General features: G+C 33.0%; 1 pseudogene; it reads left to right on the top strand.

The window, feature by feature from the left end:
* The first annotated feature begins 1694 nt into the window (after positions 1-1694).
* LOC149543451 (floricaula/leafy-like protein pseudogene) lies at positions 1695-14246 on the top strand (annotated as a pseudogene).
* The last annotated feature ends 3772 nt before the right edge of the window (positions 14247-18018 follow it).

Below are 18018 nucleotides of genomic sequence, written 5' to 3'. Positions count from 1 at the left end.
GCAATCTTTTCAATAAACCAACACCTAAGTTGTAGATTTCTCATTATTTTCCTCTTATTTCTTTCATTTGTGAAGTCTAAGGGAATATTTGCACTACTAATGTGATAATCTATTCACTAAAAAAACAAAAAAACATTTAGAAAATTGGGGCTAACTAAATTGGAATATGGAAATTCATATATATACCCATACATCTCTACTTCTAGCGGGTTATGAAAAGATAATTTATAATTATATTTTCCATAAGAAAATATACTCTTATCATACTGATTGAAAATATACTTAATCATTATCCATGTTATCTTCTAGTAATGATATCTCATTATATTAATGAAAACAAACTAACACTTAATAAGATTTTGTTAGCACTTGTTATTAAGAGCCATAAGAAAATATAATCTTATTATACTTATTGTAAATATACTTAATCAATGTCCATGGTATCTTCTAGTAATGATGTTTCATTATATTAGCAAAAAAACACTGACACTTAATAAGGAAACTCTTTCTATTATAAATATTGCAGAGGAAAATATACTAGTCATGTTTATGAATATCATATTGTAGAGAAAAATTAAACAACCATTAAAATGATGTTATTGAGGAATCCAAGAAGAATAGATCTATGTTGAAATACTTCATCACTACTAATATTTCATTGACCCCAAAATCTATGGAGCCTAAAAATTTTGTGGATTTTTGATCCATCTCTTTGCACAATCTGGCATACAAAATTGTCACCAAAGACATCTATTTGTGATTGCAACATCTTATTCCAAGCATTCTCTCTCCTCAGAAAGGTGGTTTTATTCTAGATAAGGAAACTATGGAGGGTTCTTTGGTTGCTCATAAAGTCCTTTATTCCATTAATTCTATTAATCTCCAAATTTTGTGATCAAACTTGATATGATGAAATCATATGATAGAGTCTATTGGACTTTTCTTTTTCTAGTTCTTTAGAAAATGGGTGTTTTGAAAACCTGGTGTAAATGGATTAAAGCATTTATTTTTGAAGCTTTTTTCTCAGCTATCATCAACAAGAAAGCTTCTAGTTTCTTTTCTTCTACATAAGGTGTCAAACAAGGTGATCCATTATCTCTAGTTTTATTCATCATTATGGCTAAAGCTTTCAGATAGACCATTAAGCTTCATAACTCACTTGGAAAATGGAAGGGTGTGCACATTTGTGGTACTTCTTTATCTATTACCCACTCATTATTTTTTGATGATACACTTTTGTTTGGTAGCTCTCATGTTTTAGAGGCTAGGTAGATTAAGCATGTTTTGCAATTATAGTCTAATGTCTCTAGGCAGAAAGTAACCCTCAATTTTTTTTTAAAAGATCTCTTCAACACCAACAAAATTTTTTCTAATAGAATTGTGTAGATTTTGGGATTTTTTTAGGACTTTCTACCTTTTAATTTCCTTGGAATTCCTTTTTTCATGGGATCAAATAAGATGAGTTATTTGATTTCTGTCATTGATAGAATTAAAAATAGAGTTGCTGCATGGAAAGTTAGATGGCTCTATTTATCAGGTAGAATTCTTCTAATTAAATCAGTACTTGCAACTATTCTAAATTACTATTTTCTTATCCTTAAAGCTCCAACCTCAGTCATCTTACAAATTCAAAAATCAATTAGAGGCTTCCTTTTTTAGATGATAATAAAATTCCTCTTATTTCTCTTTAGGAAATGACACATACTCATGTTGTTGGGGGTGCAAGCATTCATGATTTATCAAATAGGAATGTTGCATTTGGCAGTAAATTAGCTTGGCAAATGTATACCAAGTCTCACACTACTTGGTGCCAAATAATGCAAGAAAGTATTTGGATAATAATGATCCATCAAGAATATTCTCAATGTCTGATCCTCTAAATGGTTCTATGGTTTGGGATTTTTTGGTTTCCTTAAGAGACATTTTGCTTAAGTATGTTACTTGGGAAGTGAATAGTGGAGACAAAGTTAGCTTTTGGAGAGATTCTTGGAATGGTCAACCTCCCTTGATCACTCTGCCCAATACAAAAGATCTTTGTTAATTTTTTGATCTATTTGGGGAATACAAGTTCATTACTATATTTTAATAGTCTACCTCTTTTCTAGGAAAGTCTTCTAGAAGGATTCAGACCTTCTTCCTTTTCCTAATCAATATTGGGAGTATTTTCATACCATTTTAGATTAAAACATTCCTTCTTATTAAATTCTTAAGAAAAATTTTTGTGGGCACCTGCCAAGGATGGTAACTATTCTATTAAAGAGGTGTATAAGCTCATTCAAAGGATTTCTTCATAAAAGATTCCTTCTAGAGCATACTTGTTTTCCTAGAACAATGTAGTTCTTTCAAAAGTGTGTTGTTTTGCATGGCTTTCTATGCATAGGATCCTTACAAGTGATAGATTTGTAAGACTAAATATTGCTTCAACTTTCAAATGTGTGTTAAGTAATGATGAACTTGAAACAAGTGATCACCTCTTCATGAGGTGTCTTTTTTCCTATCAATGTTGGACCTTTGTTCTAAGAAAATTAAGCTTATTTACCCCTCTTCAAAATAATATCTAGGATATCTTCCAAGCATGGTCAATCATCCATCTTCATGCCTTGTTTGTAGGGTTATGGAAGTGCTCCCTAGGAGCATTAGTCATATGGGCTATTTGGTGGGAAAGAAATAAGAGGATATTCATAAAAGACTTTTCTACTATTGATAAGGTGCTTGAAGGTATTGAAAAGCCAATTGTGGAAGTAACAAATGCAAGTATTAGCAAATACAATATCAATCCTATTATTACTCATTGGGATGCCAAAATTTTGCATGAATGGAAAAAAAAATTTATTCTTATGGGTGCGGGATTAACCAGTAAATCATAACCTAAAGCAGACCATTCTGATGTATACTAGTATCCTCCTAATTCAAGGTATGTGAAGATCAATTTTGATGGTGCCTCTAGATGAAATCTAGGTAAATCAGGGTTAGGGGCATGTATTTGTGAGTGTAATGGGAAAATATTATCATTTACAACTACCCCTTACTAAAGGGTATTAACAATCTTTCATAAGCTTAAGCCTTTTTACTAGTATAGTTCTTGCCAAAAAAGGTAATTTTCAATGTCTAGACATTGAAGGTGACTCCCAAGTAATCATTAATTCTTGCATTAAAAGTCATACATTCTCTTTGAAACTTAAGTATATCCTCTTTCAGATTTGAAATTTGTTAGATTAGTATCAAGATATATGTATTTTGCATACTCTACGGGAGGGAAATCAAGTTGTTGATTTCATTTAAAATCTAGGATGTGAGGGCATCATGATCTCCACTCTTTAGTAGTCCTCATTCCTTGATCAATACAAGGAGTTGCAATTATTGATTACTTCAAATATTGTTAAATTCTTGTCTTGATTACTTTTTATCGGGCTCTTGTGTCATGATGACTCTTCTTCTCTCACAATCGGGCTTTCTAGATATAACTGTCAATTTCTTGTAATACAGTCACCATAATCATACTTTATGTGCCTTGGATGGACATATGGTTTACTTAATTGGACTTTGGTCACTTTGTCATCTACTATTGTTTCATTTCACATGGATATATTTCCTTCATATCCCTCGAGTGTGTTGGTTTCTAATCAAATTTATTTCACACAAGAGTTATAGTTTTCCTTGGTCACACATCTCATTTATTTCTATTAAGCCTTTGGTTTCATCCCATTTCATTGTTGGTGGCTTGGAATTGTTCTTTAACATGGAGGCATGTGTTAAGTGTGACTCTTTCTCTTAGTTCCATAGATCAATTCTACCAAAAAACTATTGGATATGGCTCCAACCAAATGTGGATGAAAGTGTTCTCCCTTTGCATGTTGTTGATTCTAATGTGGATTTCAGTTCTATGTTCATTTACCTTCTATTTAGCAGGTGATCAAGCATGTTATTAGGGATGATATTTTCTCCCCTTCCTCTAGGCATTTCCTATTTTCATCCAACATGGTGTTGATCTTTCTAACAAATTCAATGGATTTATTATAGTCTATCTCTCTTTTGGAGATACTTGTTTTTGATTAGATAAACAGGTTTTACAAGGATCCTGAAACCCAATAGTTAAAACATATAAGGCTGATAATAAGCATGAAAGTCCAGCCAAAAAAGTATAAGTTCATAGGCTAATAATAAGCAAAAAGCCCAGCCAAAAAGTAAAGTTCTAATAAATGACCAGGAAAAAAGACAAGTATTACCACAACCTAAAGCCAAAACAAAATCCAAAAGACATAGAAAAAAAAAGAATAGGTGAGATTTATTCCTCGTTCTTTTGCTCTAGCTCTTGCATAACCTGAGCAGCCTTGAAGGCTAGTTGATTCTCCTCCACTTCTAGCTATTGTGCCCTTTGGTCCCCCTAGTCTTGATCAGGATTGGTGTTATCCTTTGCAGAGTCATCCTCCATTCTAGCTTCTTCCCTGTCTTTTCCTTCCTCATCATCCTACATTTCTCTATCTTTGATCTAGCCCATAAGAGAGATGATGTTGTTGTTAATGGAGCTTAACAAAGAGAACATCTAATTCGCAAGGTTGTGATTGTAGTTCTCCAGGTTGTGTATCCTTCTTTCTATCAGACTAAGCCTGTTAGCTGAATCCATCCTCCTATTAGCATCCATCCCATTCCTTGTTGCCTCAATATGTCTCACCTATTCTTTGACCTCCTCCAGCTCATGGAAAATCCATTTGATTGATCTAAAATTATCAATCATATTATTATGAGCATTATTCAAGAGGTTCATCCCTATCTCCTTGGTTCTATCCAAAATAGCCACTATCATTGGGTCAATGAGTTCTTCTAGCCGTAGTTCATCTTGATTTTCCATGAGGATTTGGGGATTCATGGCCTCCCTGAAGATGCCCATCTTCAAAGTCCTGATATTAAAGTTTTTCCAAGCTTTAGTCCTATCATTGACCTACACTTCCCCTTTCACATTCCCTACATTCTCCTCTTTCTGCTCCTTAGGTTGGGCTTGGAGGTGGACAGGAGATAGGGGCAGCACTAACACCTCCTCAAACTAAGAGCACACTTCCTCCAAATTCTCCCTCTTGTGTTTCTTCCTTCCACTTTCATCCTTAATTTCCTCCTACGTCTCCTTAACCACCTCCTTAGACTCTAGCTCCTCATCATCATTATTGTCTCCCTCCTCATCCTTCTTAAGAGGCTTCTACCCATGATCCCTAGGGCTTTTTCTACTAGGGGTTATAGGGGAGGGCAATTTTTTAGCTTGGTGGGTCGCTAATTTCCCTAAAGAAGAGATCCATCCTTCCTCAGAACTGAGGCTCTATATATCTTCCAAATCAAAGGAGTAACTAGAACTACTAGACTCCACATTCTCTACCTGAGGGGGAGCAATGCTTATAGTCTAAGCCTTGAAGTGCTCATGGGTAAGTAGCAGCAACCCCTCGTGCAGAGCCAAATTTGTAGTCGGCTTCTTTTTGAAGCTATCCACCGCCTTGCTCATAGAGGTTAATAGTAATATGGAAAGGAAATATTAACATTATTCCAAAAATGATTCAATATACCAAAGTGGTGGGTACGAGCTCTATCAAACCTAGGGTCCAACGTGATGTACTCGATAACAACTCTTAGAACAAACCTCCACCACTTCTTCACGGAGTTGGGGACATAGTAGGTGTCAATCTTTCTCAGCACCTTTAGTTCCTTCTCACTCTCCACAAAGTCCCTAACTGCATTGGTCGAGAGCTTCTTATCCCTGAAGAATTTAAAACCCTCGATAGGGATTTTGGTGACAGTCACAATCACCTCCTCCGTTATCCAAAAGTAGACCCCGTTCACCTTCACCCTGCCATCCTTCTAGGACCCCACCATACTTTTGGTCACCTCTTGATTGAATCCATGCAGCTTCATGATATAATTGCTAACCCTACCCTCTTCTAGCTTTTCCCACACTTTCTCCCTACTTCTCCATTTCTCAAAATCTCCCACCGGCTTCTTTCTGCACCTTTTGCCTACCATTTCTGCACACTGCACACCCTCTTTACTCATGTGCTCCTCACTCTATGACCGAAAGGGACCTCTTAGAGTAAGCAATAAATAGAGAAAAATAGCCCTGCTATTGCTCTAGAAGTGAGTGTAAAAAACAACCCACAAAGCATGTCAATTAATCAATAATGAATCACTACAATTATGATTTCCCATGCTTCCATTTTGAAAAGTACCCTTATTTCTTAAAACCTTCATAATCATAATTATAGCTTGATTTTCTTCGTACTTCCTTGGATCTTTTTCAAGTGATCAAACTTTTAATGTCTGCTAGCAAACAAATTCTAGGATGCCAGGTCATTTTTTGTTCTACGCCAACCCCAATGTTCGCAAACCTGTTGGCAACCGGGTTTGCTTCCCGAAAGATATGAGTGACATGGATTCTATTAAATTTGGTGAGGGTCTCACGTGTCTCATCAATTAGATTTGCAATTGTCCATGATGGATGTGAGTTGCCTATGATGCACTTTATAATTTTATTCAAGTCCCCTTTGAGTCATAAATTGGTAACACCAATTTCAAAAGCCAATTTTACAACATTGCACACAGCATTCACTTCTGCAAAATGATTGGTTTGGAATCCCAACAAGAGAGAAAAAGCTGCAATACTATTTCCATTTTCATTCCTTATCACACCTCTACTACCCGAGGAGCCAAGGTTGCCCTTGAAGGCTTCATTGAAGTTGGCTTTGTGCTAGCCTTTAGGGGGGAGAAGCCACTTGGCTTCCTATCTTTTCCTCTATCTTTCTTTTACCTTCTCCTTTTTCCTGCCTCCTGTCTCAAATTCTCCCCCCTTCCTCATAGAAAATTTTTCCTTTATGTTACTGAAAATCTTCCTCCCAACAACTAAAGTTGGTTCCTCCCTATCTCTAAAAATCTGATTATTTCTCTCCTTCCATATGCTCCAACAAAAATGGGGCAAGCTCCAAGAGCTAATGTCCTGCAAGACAGTCCCATTGAACAATCCATGCAATTGACAAAAAAAGTCCAGAAGGTTAGAAGGAATGCACCAGTTGTGGCCTAAGTCCTGGGTGAGGATGCCACAAACTGTCCTAGAGAAAGAACAATGGTTGAACATATGGAGATACTTGTTGCTAAGGTAGTTCTTCATAAATTTTGGGGAGATCATAAATTGAAGCTCTCAATGCAACATTACAACTTGTGGGTGGGTAATGATCTGGTGGGTGGTCTATTCTTGCGGTCCCAACTCATGCAGAAGCATGATTTTACAAAAACTTACGAGGCCCTTCAAAAATAATTTAAAAAACAAACGCATCATTTCATGAATAATACTTTGTAAGTTACTATGAGGGCATTGGGCTTCCAACTAGTTGAGTTGGTTAAGTGTATAAGGCATGCTATCTTGGACCTATTGGAGCTTCCAAATAATGTTTTCTTGCCTTCACCCACTATTTGGATTCCATCTCAACTAACCTCTTCCTCTCAACATTGGTTTGAGGAATTGCAGGATGTTCACATTTCTAACTCACCTCTTCCTCTCAACATTGGTTTGAGGAATTGCAGGATGTTCACATTTCTAACTCATAGGATCTACATTTGGCTTTGGATGTGTTGAGGGGTTGTCCCTCTAGTGATCTTCCCTGCTCAAACTAGCTTCTTTCTGCTCAAGATGCTCTGGTATCTCCATTCTCTTGGGGTGCAACTCACAAGTCAAGTTGGGAACCTTCTTCTTAGTCCTTATCTGAATCTGGCTAGGGATGTGAAACCCATAATGCAATTGCTTCAGCCCCATCTGATAAATCTAAATATGCAGCAATGGAGGAGTAAGATTTAGGTCCTTTTAGCTTGTTATTTTTTTGAAATTTTGATAATTTCTCCATTGTTGTTCGATTTTGGTTTTGGAGGAAGTATCAGATCCAACTTGTAATCAAGAAACCTATATTCCATCGATATGGTATTTTGTAAATATCGATGTTTCTAATCTTTTGTATTCAACAAATATTCTGAGTTTTCTTACTGATTCTTTCATGGTTGAGCTTTTGAATCCATTTTATTATATATATATATATATATATATATATATATATATATATATATATATATATATATATACAGTGGCTTATTTGGTTTCACCAAAAAAAAATGCAAGATCATCATCATTTAATTAATTGTCATAGACTTGAATATGGTTATGTTTCTATTGACAGTTTTGTAAAATTTTCTAAATTCATTCTTAATAATGAGAATGATAATTTCTTGTTGAAAAAATTAGCATTTTGTATGGAAAAATGTATTTATTTGTATTTGATGCTAGCTTGGTTTCTAGTGCACTTGACCAGTTCATGGAAATACATGTCATTTTGGTTCATAGCAAAGAATGTGTCCATGTTGATGTTTTGGTTGTTCCTCTACTACAAATTGTTCTTCCTCAGGTTCTTAGCTTCCGAAAATAGAGAAAAGTACCTTTCCTTAATTTTTTAAATAAACTAATATAAAATATCTATATTTATAAAAACACATAAATCATTACATAATTCTATAAACTTATACAACACACAAGAAGTTGCGTTCTCCATAACTAGAATCTACTAGAGAATAATATTTTTTAGCATGGGAATTTTCAGTGTGATAGAGGCTTTTCATAATGTTCTTATCACATTTCCATATTAGTAAAATAAAATACTGTGTGCTTATGAATCGGGTGTGAGGTGAACAAGAGCTTTTCCTGTATTTCCCCTAGTGAAAAGAGAATTGAATGCTTCCAAGAAGTTTTAAATTCCCTTTGTCACATCTTCTCTAAATTTGAGTTTACCTTGTTTCATATATCCTCTCACCTCCACAAAAAATTCCTCCATATGATAAAGATACCAAAGTACAAGAGAGCCTTGCATTTTCCCACATTTCCCTAACAAGTTAAATAGATTTCTCACTCCATAACATTCCTTCCAATCCTACATTGATTTTCGTACATGGTATAAGTATGACCATTCTTAAGTATGTGATGTTTAAGTCAACCCCATTAGTACTCTCCATAGACTAGAACAACTCCAGAGATCTGAGAAATGAATTTTTCTTACTTGGTTATATTCAGAAATCGTTCAACACAAGGAAATCTTGGCATTCATATTGATGTGGTTGAGAATGGCCTCTAGCATTTGCCCTCCCACATTTTCAATGTAAATGTTTATTTGTCTTGGAAATTACCTATTCACCACTCATAAAGTCATTCTAGGAAAACTTGTTGATTCTTGGTCAAATCTAAGGTATAGAACAGGGCTATGTTGTGGATTAAAAAATGGCAATAAAATAATAAAATAAAGGAAACCTTATATCTTCCCTAATTTCACATAATAAAAACATGCAAACAAAATGACACTACCCTCTAATACTATATTGTATTTCCTATCAAAATAATGAGTAATGATATCTTGTTAATAATGAGACCTATATGATGAATCACTACAAGCCATCTAGTAGTTAGATCACATTGATCAACATAAATGTTCAAAATCTTATTCAATCTATTGTCTTTTCTTAAAGATCTTTTCAAATTTTATACAGACTTAATAATAATCATGCAAAGTGGAACAAGAATTAGAAAGGAAAATAATCAAATATTTCTAGACATCAAACTAAAGTAGAAATAAAAAATATTAAATAAATCTAGATGACTATAGAATAATGGAAGTTGAAACCTACTCTAGATACTGATCCATGTATTTCTTTGAAACTACAGTGATCTATATATTGCTATAGAATAATGGAAGATAGAACTAAACTTATGCATCCTTAAACTGAATATTTAAAAAAATGTAGTACAAGAAAAAAATTGTGTACAGGAACAATGTGATAACATGGAGATTGTAGAGGTGGCATGTACTCTCTTTATAGCAGAGTTTCCTATTTTTGGCAAGGTTAGAATATTAGCTATATTTTGATTTCTTATTAGATATCTTTACTAGATATTTTAGGGACAATGTTATTGTAAAATAATTGATTTTTTTTCAAGTTTCATTTCACTAGTAAACAAAGCTATTACATTTTATCTTCTGTGTTTTTATTGCACTTTGATGATGTAGCTTGAGGTCAATGGTAGTAATGCAGCCCCTATTTAGAAGTTCTTGAAATCAATCAAAGGTGGATTTTTTGGTGATACATAAAATGAAACTTCACTAAGTTTTTGGTTGATAAAGATGGACATGTAGTTAATAGATATGCACCCACAACATCTCTGTTGAAGATTGAGGTACTTGAAAATAATATTTTTTTATTTTGTGAATTTGTTCTATGAAAAATGCATTTGCAATATTTTCTATTTTTATTTGTTCAATGACACATCTTATAGGAATAATGACTAATATATGTAACCTTATGTTTGCAAGAAGATGGACAAGGTGGGGGTCTACTAACTCTAGACTTATTTGTTGATCACTTCTTCACTAGCCTATAGTCACTATATTCCAGGTTCTTGATTCATTTCCTTGTTCTAAAAATGAAATATTTTATTTAAGATTCCTTATAAGTTTAAAATAGAGCAACATATTCTAGAAGTCAACTTCCCCCTATTTTACTCGCCTTTTAAAACTAGTCTTCAAGTCCCTATATCTTTTTTGGTTGGGTAGTAAGTAGTAGTGAGTAGATATTTGACATGTATATGAAAAAGATTAAAATAATAGTAAAGTTATTTTTTGATACAATTTGTCTCCCACAATTTATGTCTTTGTGTTAACAAATCAAATAGGGGATGGCACAACTAGATTAAGGAAAAGGTGCTTTATGATGGATTATGAATTGGATATGGAAGTTATATCCATAGAAAGACTTGTGAATTTGTTTTAGGTCTGCAAATCCATGAACCCACAAACTACTATTGTTTGAGTATCTTCAATTTGTAACATCTAAAATTTGAATAGTTAATCTATGAAACAACTAAAACTCAATCTCCATTTTCTCATTGAAGTGAGAAACACCATTAGATCCATTAAATTTAAGGTGTCTTCTGGTATCAATTCTGACAAGGAAAATTTAGAAAATGAAGAAATCATAGAAGTTTGAACAAGATCGATTACAAAATGTGGTCTACGACATTGTCCTAAAATAGTAAAAGAATCTTTCCATCATAAGATTTAAACAAAAGGAGAGATATCTAGAAAACAAGTAGATGTCAAGCATATTGCTAAACTAATGAGAACTATTATGTGTAACTATTTAAGGATTCAAGAGATGTTGAAGTTAAGACTCACAATCATTATCAACTATTACTTAGTTAGAAAATGTAATTTTACCTAGTCATTTAATAATGGCTACAATTTCCACAAACACATTGGTCTATGCACCCAACTTTAAAAATAGAAAGGAATACTAGAGCCTTTGGAGAATATATCGATTAAAAACTACTCTATAAAATTTTTATAGACATACATTTAATGCTGATTTTGTGTGCAATTTGTTTTGAAGATTTTAGAAATCTTCACAGTTATGCCTAGTATAGCTAGGAACAATCCCTTGGGTAAAATATACATCTATTGTATGATAAGTAGTTTGAGCTCCCAAATCCAATTTGCAAAATATGATAGACATCTATGGAAGCCATGTGAAAAGGATTAATGCATTGTGACTTTGTGTTGGAAGTCATGACTAATTTGATGTCAATATCTCTTATCACTAATCCTCTAGAGGGCACAATCCTATTGCACATCATACTTACATCCTTGGACATTGATGATGTTCCTTTTATTTTTTTGAAGGTCACATATTCCATGCACACTATAGGATTCTTCTGTGACAAGGCTTTCCTTAAAATCGCTAATCTTTACTCCTATTGCTTGAATTTCTTAGGAGTGGGTTGATGCAAGGAGGATGTGTTAATACATTCTTATTACCAAACTCTATAACTAAGCTACTTCGAAGCCTACCAAACATATTACCATCATGTTGGTAAACATATTGTTCTTTCTTTTATAACTCTCAAGATTCCCAAAAGTTTCAAGAATAACGGAATACAACAGTTGGGAAAATGTTACTTGATAACTAGTTTCCCTCTAAATTATAGGTATAGCTCCCTTGTAGGTGATTTTCAAAGATTTTTTGTTTTTTCTAATCCTAATATGGTGTGTTCTTGACCAAATAATGGAAGAGGTAAGCCAAGTTAGACCTAGGTAGGAATAACTCAAGCAATGGGTTGGTCTTAAAATGAGATCAACTCTAAAAATTCACACATCTTATGAATCCCCGTAATTGAGTATGCAGTTAAGAAAACTTGTAGTATGAATAAATGTAGGATGAAATGATATGAAGTCACAACATAAATAATCCTTCTAACTTTAGTAATTCTCTAATTACTTTGTCAGCTCATTAAATTGAAAAGAGAAACAAAGCTCTATTTGTCTTCTAATTTCTAATCTAACCAGTAAGAAATACAATGACCAACATGTGTATAGAACAATAAATAAATGGTATCAAATACTTCTATTCTTTCCTCTACAACTAAAGAACATTTTACACCAAAATTTTCTAACCCCTCTATTATTAGAAGAAATTACATTTATAGTTTTTTGTCATCTCTCAGTTCTAGCAGAGATTGACTAACAATAGGTTATCATTGAGTCCTTGGGACAAGTTGATTGATTGAGATGCATAACTTTGAGCAAGATGGTTGAGATGGGCTTCAATGCCAAGATGTTGGTCAATCTAGCTGAGCAAGAGATGGATGATGTTGTTAGGATCATGGCTGAAATATATAACTTTGATCTTCTTGATGGAGATAAATATGGCATTAAATCTACAATAAGGGTAGAAAGGAGAAGACTTGATGAAGCGGAGAGGAAGAAGCATATAGAACTTGTTACTATCATGGATGGAAAAAAATACAGTAGTGATGAGAATGACTTAGACACACTATCTTAGGAATGTAATTTATGCCTATACATTGCTACATATGTTTGAATAGAAGAGTTATCATTATACTTGATTTTTGTGTGCACATATAGATGCTTTCTTACTATTTTTTGTGCTTGTTTTCCTTTGGGGGATATATATGTTCTTGAGAAATTCATCAATTATACAATTGCACATGATAGCGATAGTTTGTTCTTCTAAGAACATTATTTCATACTCCAGTGTCCACATTTTCCTCATGTTTTCCTCTAGATATTCTCCTCATAAAGTCACATAATTTAGATCATATTAGTAGGTAGCCTCTAAAGCAATGAAAATAGTAAATACTTGTAGCATTGTATATACCTTTGTGTAGAAATAGTTTCTTGTAATCCCTCTTCCATTAAAATGAGAACTGAGAACTATTTTATTGTTCATCCTATTCTAAGTACCATTGTTGCATCATTTGTAAAGATGAAATTGTTTTTATGCTTCAACTCTTGAATGGGTTATAAAACTTATCTTCTCTAGTAGTGTCAAATATGGTAATTTTCTCTTCTAGGATTGGTTTTGCAATAGTTTTTAGCATTGAAGTCTTGAATCATACTTCAATATGTCTTGTACATCATGAACAAAGTCATTATGATAAAGAATCATGTACTATGATCAGCATTGATACTAAAAACTATCTCAGAGTCTATTCAAGAAGAGAAAATAATTATCTAGTATAGATTGTGGAAATCTAATAGTAATTAAATTTGATACATATGTGACATGAACAATGATTAGTGGCAAAGGGGGCAAAATTCAATAGCTTCTAAGATTCATCATTTCTATATGAAATGTATTCTTTGATTTATTGGTTCTTTCTAGTATTTGGTGAGGAGAAGGATTGTATATGGATTATAAGGGTCTATTAGATCATATGATGATAACTTAGTTGGGTTGTTGATATAGGTCTATCAATGGAAGAACCTAATAGAGATAACACTATGATTCTTTCACAGAATAACTATCCATTGAACTTGAACATAGGCAATGATCATGTGTTGCTGCTCCAAAATAGTAGTCATTTGAGTACTATAGTGAGTGGGCTAATGATACTACTTGATAATGAAAACTATTGCATTGATCAATAGCTCAAATCTTGCAAAAAGTAGAGGAGAAGGGACTCAAAATAGTTTGGAGAAGATGGCAAAGAAAGGCAAAGAAAACACCCTTTTATTGTAATTGAACTAGGCGAACTTGCAAGAGGAAAAAAGAATGGGCTTGAGTATTTTTTTGATCTCTATGAGCAATGTAGCATGTTTCTACTAGATGTTCAACATGTCCTACAAATGCTCTACAATCACCTCAAAAAGATAGTGCATAGAATTTAAAACCAAATCTTGGTTCTTTTATTCAAATAAGATTAGATAATTTATCAAGAGAGAGTGATACTATATCAAAGTGTATTTACTTGGTTGAAACAGTGTTTTGATCAATAGTGCAGTAACTCTTCTTACATGTTCAATAGTGTAGTAACTCTTCTTCTTACCTTGTTCAATATTCTTTGCTTTCTTGTATAATGCTCATATTCATATGTAATGTGGTTGTGTTGGCATCAATGTTATCCATGACTTGATAATACTCTATTATATTGACATTGATGTCTACAATATTGAACAGTTTTGTAGATCTCCAGAAACCACAGGTGGAACTTGATGAAAAACCATGTATTTTTGTTGGGAAAAGTGGTCTCATGGCTCTATATGATAGTCTTTTTAGTCAGGTTTACAATAGCCTTAATCGTATTTATGATTGCCATATTTCTAATGCTCAATATACTTTCTTAGGAGATAAATAGGAAAGAGAATTTATTTCAATACATTACACAAATGAAAGTATGTCTTTTTATCATGCAACTAGATGTTACATCATCCAAATTTCTTGTAAATAATAATGAATTCAAGGATTCAAGTTCAAAAAACAATTGAGTAAAACTATAGGTTCTTTGCTAGAGTTGCGCATACTTCCAATTTTCAATGAAACTGATGTAGTGAGAAAAAGAAAAGTACCATACAAGGTATTTATTCCTACAATGAATTTAAACCACTTGATTTGTTTATAAGTATGCCAAATTTTTAATTTGTGATTTATTTTGGCTAGTTATTTGTGGTAGTTTGTTTGAAAACTAACTTACTTCCATACACTTACCATTCCAAATGGTACATGGACCTATTTTGGACAATATTTAAACATGATAACAAAATCTTGTTAGATATGTCATGATAAATCAAAATATTTTCTACAAATACATGCATATATCCAAGAGTCGAGAGACCTTCTCAAGTATTAAATGGAAGACATATTACAATATGCTTACAAAAGCTAAGAATTAAGCTCACTTACCTTAAGACCCTAAAGGGAAATTCTTAAGCTCTTCTTAACATATAATGAACTTTAGACAATGATAAAGGATAGCTATTACTAAAATTATTCCCTTCAGATCATTACAATATGTCCTCACAAATTACTTAACCAAAACAACTACATCAATGTAGCTCATATATAGATGTTAAAAAAGATGGCTATCAGAATAAATAAATCAAAAACAATAGAATTTGGCAGAGAAGATGATTTTTCATAGAGGTCATTTGACTATTTGTGTTCTTACTCTCAAATAGCTCTTTTTTTTAGGTGGATGCTTAAATCTTGTTAGACTTAACTAGCTTTTGGCAGTCTTCATGTTCATTGGATTGAATTCTTATTTTTGAAGCTGCCCTCAAACTAATTTAATATCATCATACCTTTTTTATCTTCTACCATCGGTGTTATGCATCACTTGAAAAAAATTTCATCCATAGGATTGTCACTTTAATCTTTACTTATTCACTATGATTGAATAATGTTTGTAGTATGAGGTTCAGTAGGTTATTACATTCAGAATGGATTAAGAAGCAACTGATCATGGTATTAAATGTTTCAAGCTAAAGGTCATTTACTAATTTTTCTCTTAATATATTTGCAGTAGTGCTTTTATTATAGGGAGATGCTTAAATTATGAGTCTAACTATCTTCTGGTAGTCTTCTTCTACATTGGATTGAACTCTTCATTTTCAAGCTTCCTCCCCTTTTGATCTTTGACTACCACTATTATGCATAACTTAAAAAATTTGTTGAAAATCATGGGACTCTCTCTTTATTTATCAACTATGACTTTTATAGAACTCACATAAAAATTAATTCTGTCATGCTTAATGACTACTCTTGTTGACATGCTCTAGTTGCTTTAAGACTTTTAGATCCAATAATCAGGATCTAAATAGATTAAGTAGAAAATGATCATAATATTAAATATTTCATGCAAATCATGATTCACTAACTATGCTCTTAATGTGTCATCTATAATGGATCTTTCATTTAGGTAGATGTGTAAACTATCATAGAAAATTAATTCTATCATGCTTTATGCCATTATGTCTTATTATATTTGTAATAGTGCTTTAATTATAGTTATATGCTTAAACTATTAGGCTTTGAATAGCTTTTGACATTATTTTCTTGTTCAATGGACTGAGTTCTTTCTTTTGAAGCCACCCTTATACTAATTTCATGTAACCATATCCTTTTGATCTTCTACTACCATTGTTATGAATCACCTCAAAAAGTTGTTAACAACCATAGGATTATCTCTTTATTCTTCACTTATCCACTATGACTATTGCACACATAGATACTAATTAAGTTTTTCATGCTTTATGACTTTCGTTTTTGGTATGCTCTAAGTGCTTATGATTTCTTTTGATATGGTTTAGTACTAATAGATTAAGATGTAAATGCTCATGATATTAAATTTTTTAGTTAATAGATCATTTGACTATTTGTTCTCTTAGTCTCAAATAGTTCTTTTGTTTTAGCTAGATGCTTAAATTTTGTTATGCTTAACTAGCTTTTGGTAGTCCTCTTGTTCATTGGCTTGAATTCTTCTTTTTAAAGCTTCCCTTAAACTAATTTCATATCATCAATACCTTGATTATCTCTCTATCACACCCTCACAATGATATAATTTAATTGTGAACTCCTCCATCTCTTTTCTTTGATCCTCTTACATGAGTTCCTATTCTCCAATGTCACAGGTTTAATAGCTTGCTACAAATTTTCTCTCAAATTGCAAACAAATACCAAAGGATTGCAACATACATTTCATTAATTTTTTGGGGGTACTCTTTCAAAAGAATAATTTTCTCCTCTGATATTTGTACTTCATGAGAGTGATTCATTTCTTCACACTCATTTCAATCCTCATTACCTTCCTCAACATAACACTTTATTCTTTCCATGTCCAACTGAGATTCACACTCACCATCTAATGTCCAACCACCTATGGTTTCTCAAAGTTATCATCTAAGCATTAGCTGTGAATATCAGCTTGCACAAATTATTTTAAAGATGAAGTTCCAAAGTTTACATGTTGTGAGAATGATGGAGATAAGGTGATCATTATTCCACAAGTGTTGGGAGTTTGACTTGTTGATTGAGAGCATCCTTACACTTTCATTCTTTTACTATTCAAATGCTTCACTTCTCACCCCCTCCAACCTCTATGTTGCCTGAGTTTTCTTACTTGAGACATGCAAAAATATTGGTAAGCCAAGACTTACCTAGGAAAATGAAAAAATTGCCAAGCAAAAAGGTTACCCATGATTGTCCATTTGCAATGGGGTGATGGATTGAAAATATCACATGTACTTTGACTTTGTGCAAGTATTTACATATTTACCCTAGAAAATGTTGATCTCAGATTGGTTTTGACAATTGAGTGTCAACACACTTAAGCCATTTACTAAGTTCATGTTGAACTAGTAATACATGTTGAGTATAATATGTAAATACAAGACTGTGTTGAGTTGAATTGTGTACTGAGTCACTCATGTGCTGAGTCACTCAAGTGCCAAGCAGATAGACCATGTCAAGTGATTCAAGTGCCAAGTAAATAGTAGATGCTGAGTAGTTTAGGTGCCAAGTCAGAAACAAAATTAAAGTATGTGTTGAGCATTAGTAACTTCAAGTGATGAGCAACACGGATTGGACATATTTGTTTGTGATTTCACAAACAACTATGTAAACCATTTTTCAACCAACCAAAGGATAGAATATGATCTTTTGAAG

Source organism: Cupressus sempervirens, chromosome 8, assembly GCF_028749045.1.
Source record: "Cupressus sempervirens isolate cs-2001-9-10 chromosome 8, ASM2874904v1, whole genome shotgun sequence".
Lineage (NCBI taxonomy): Eukaryota > Viridiplantae > Streptophyta > Pinopsida > Cupressales > Cupressaceae > Cupressus > Cupressus sempervirens.
This window is presented reverse-complemented; position numbering and strand designations above follow the sequence as displayed.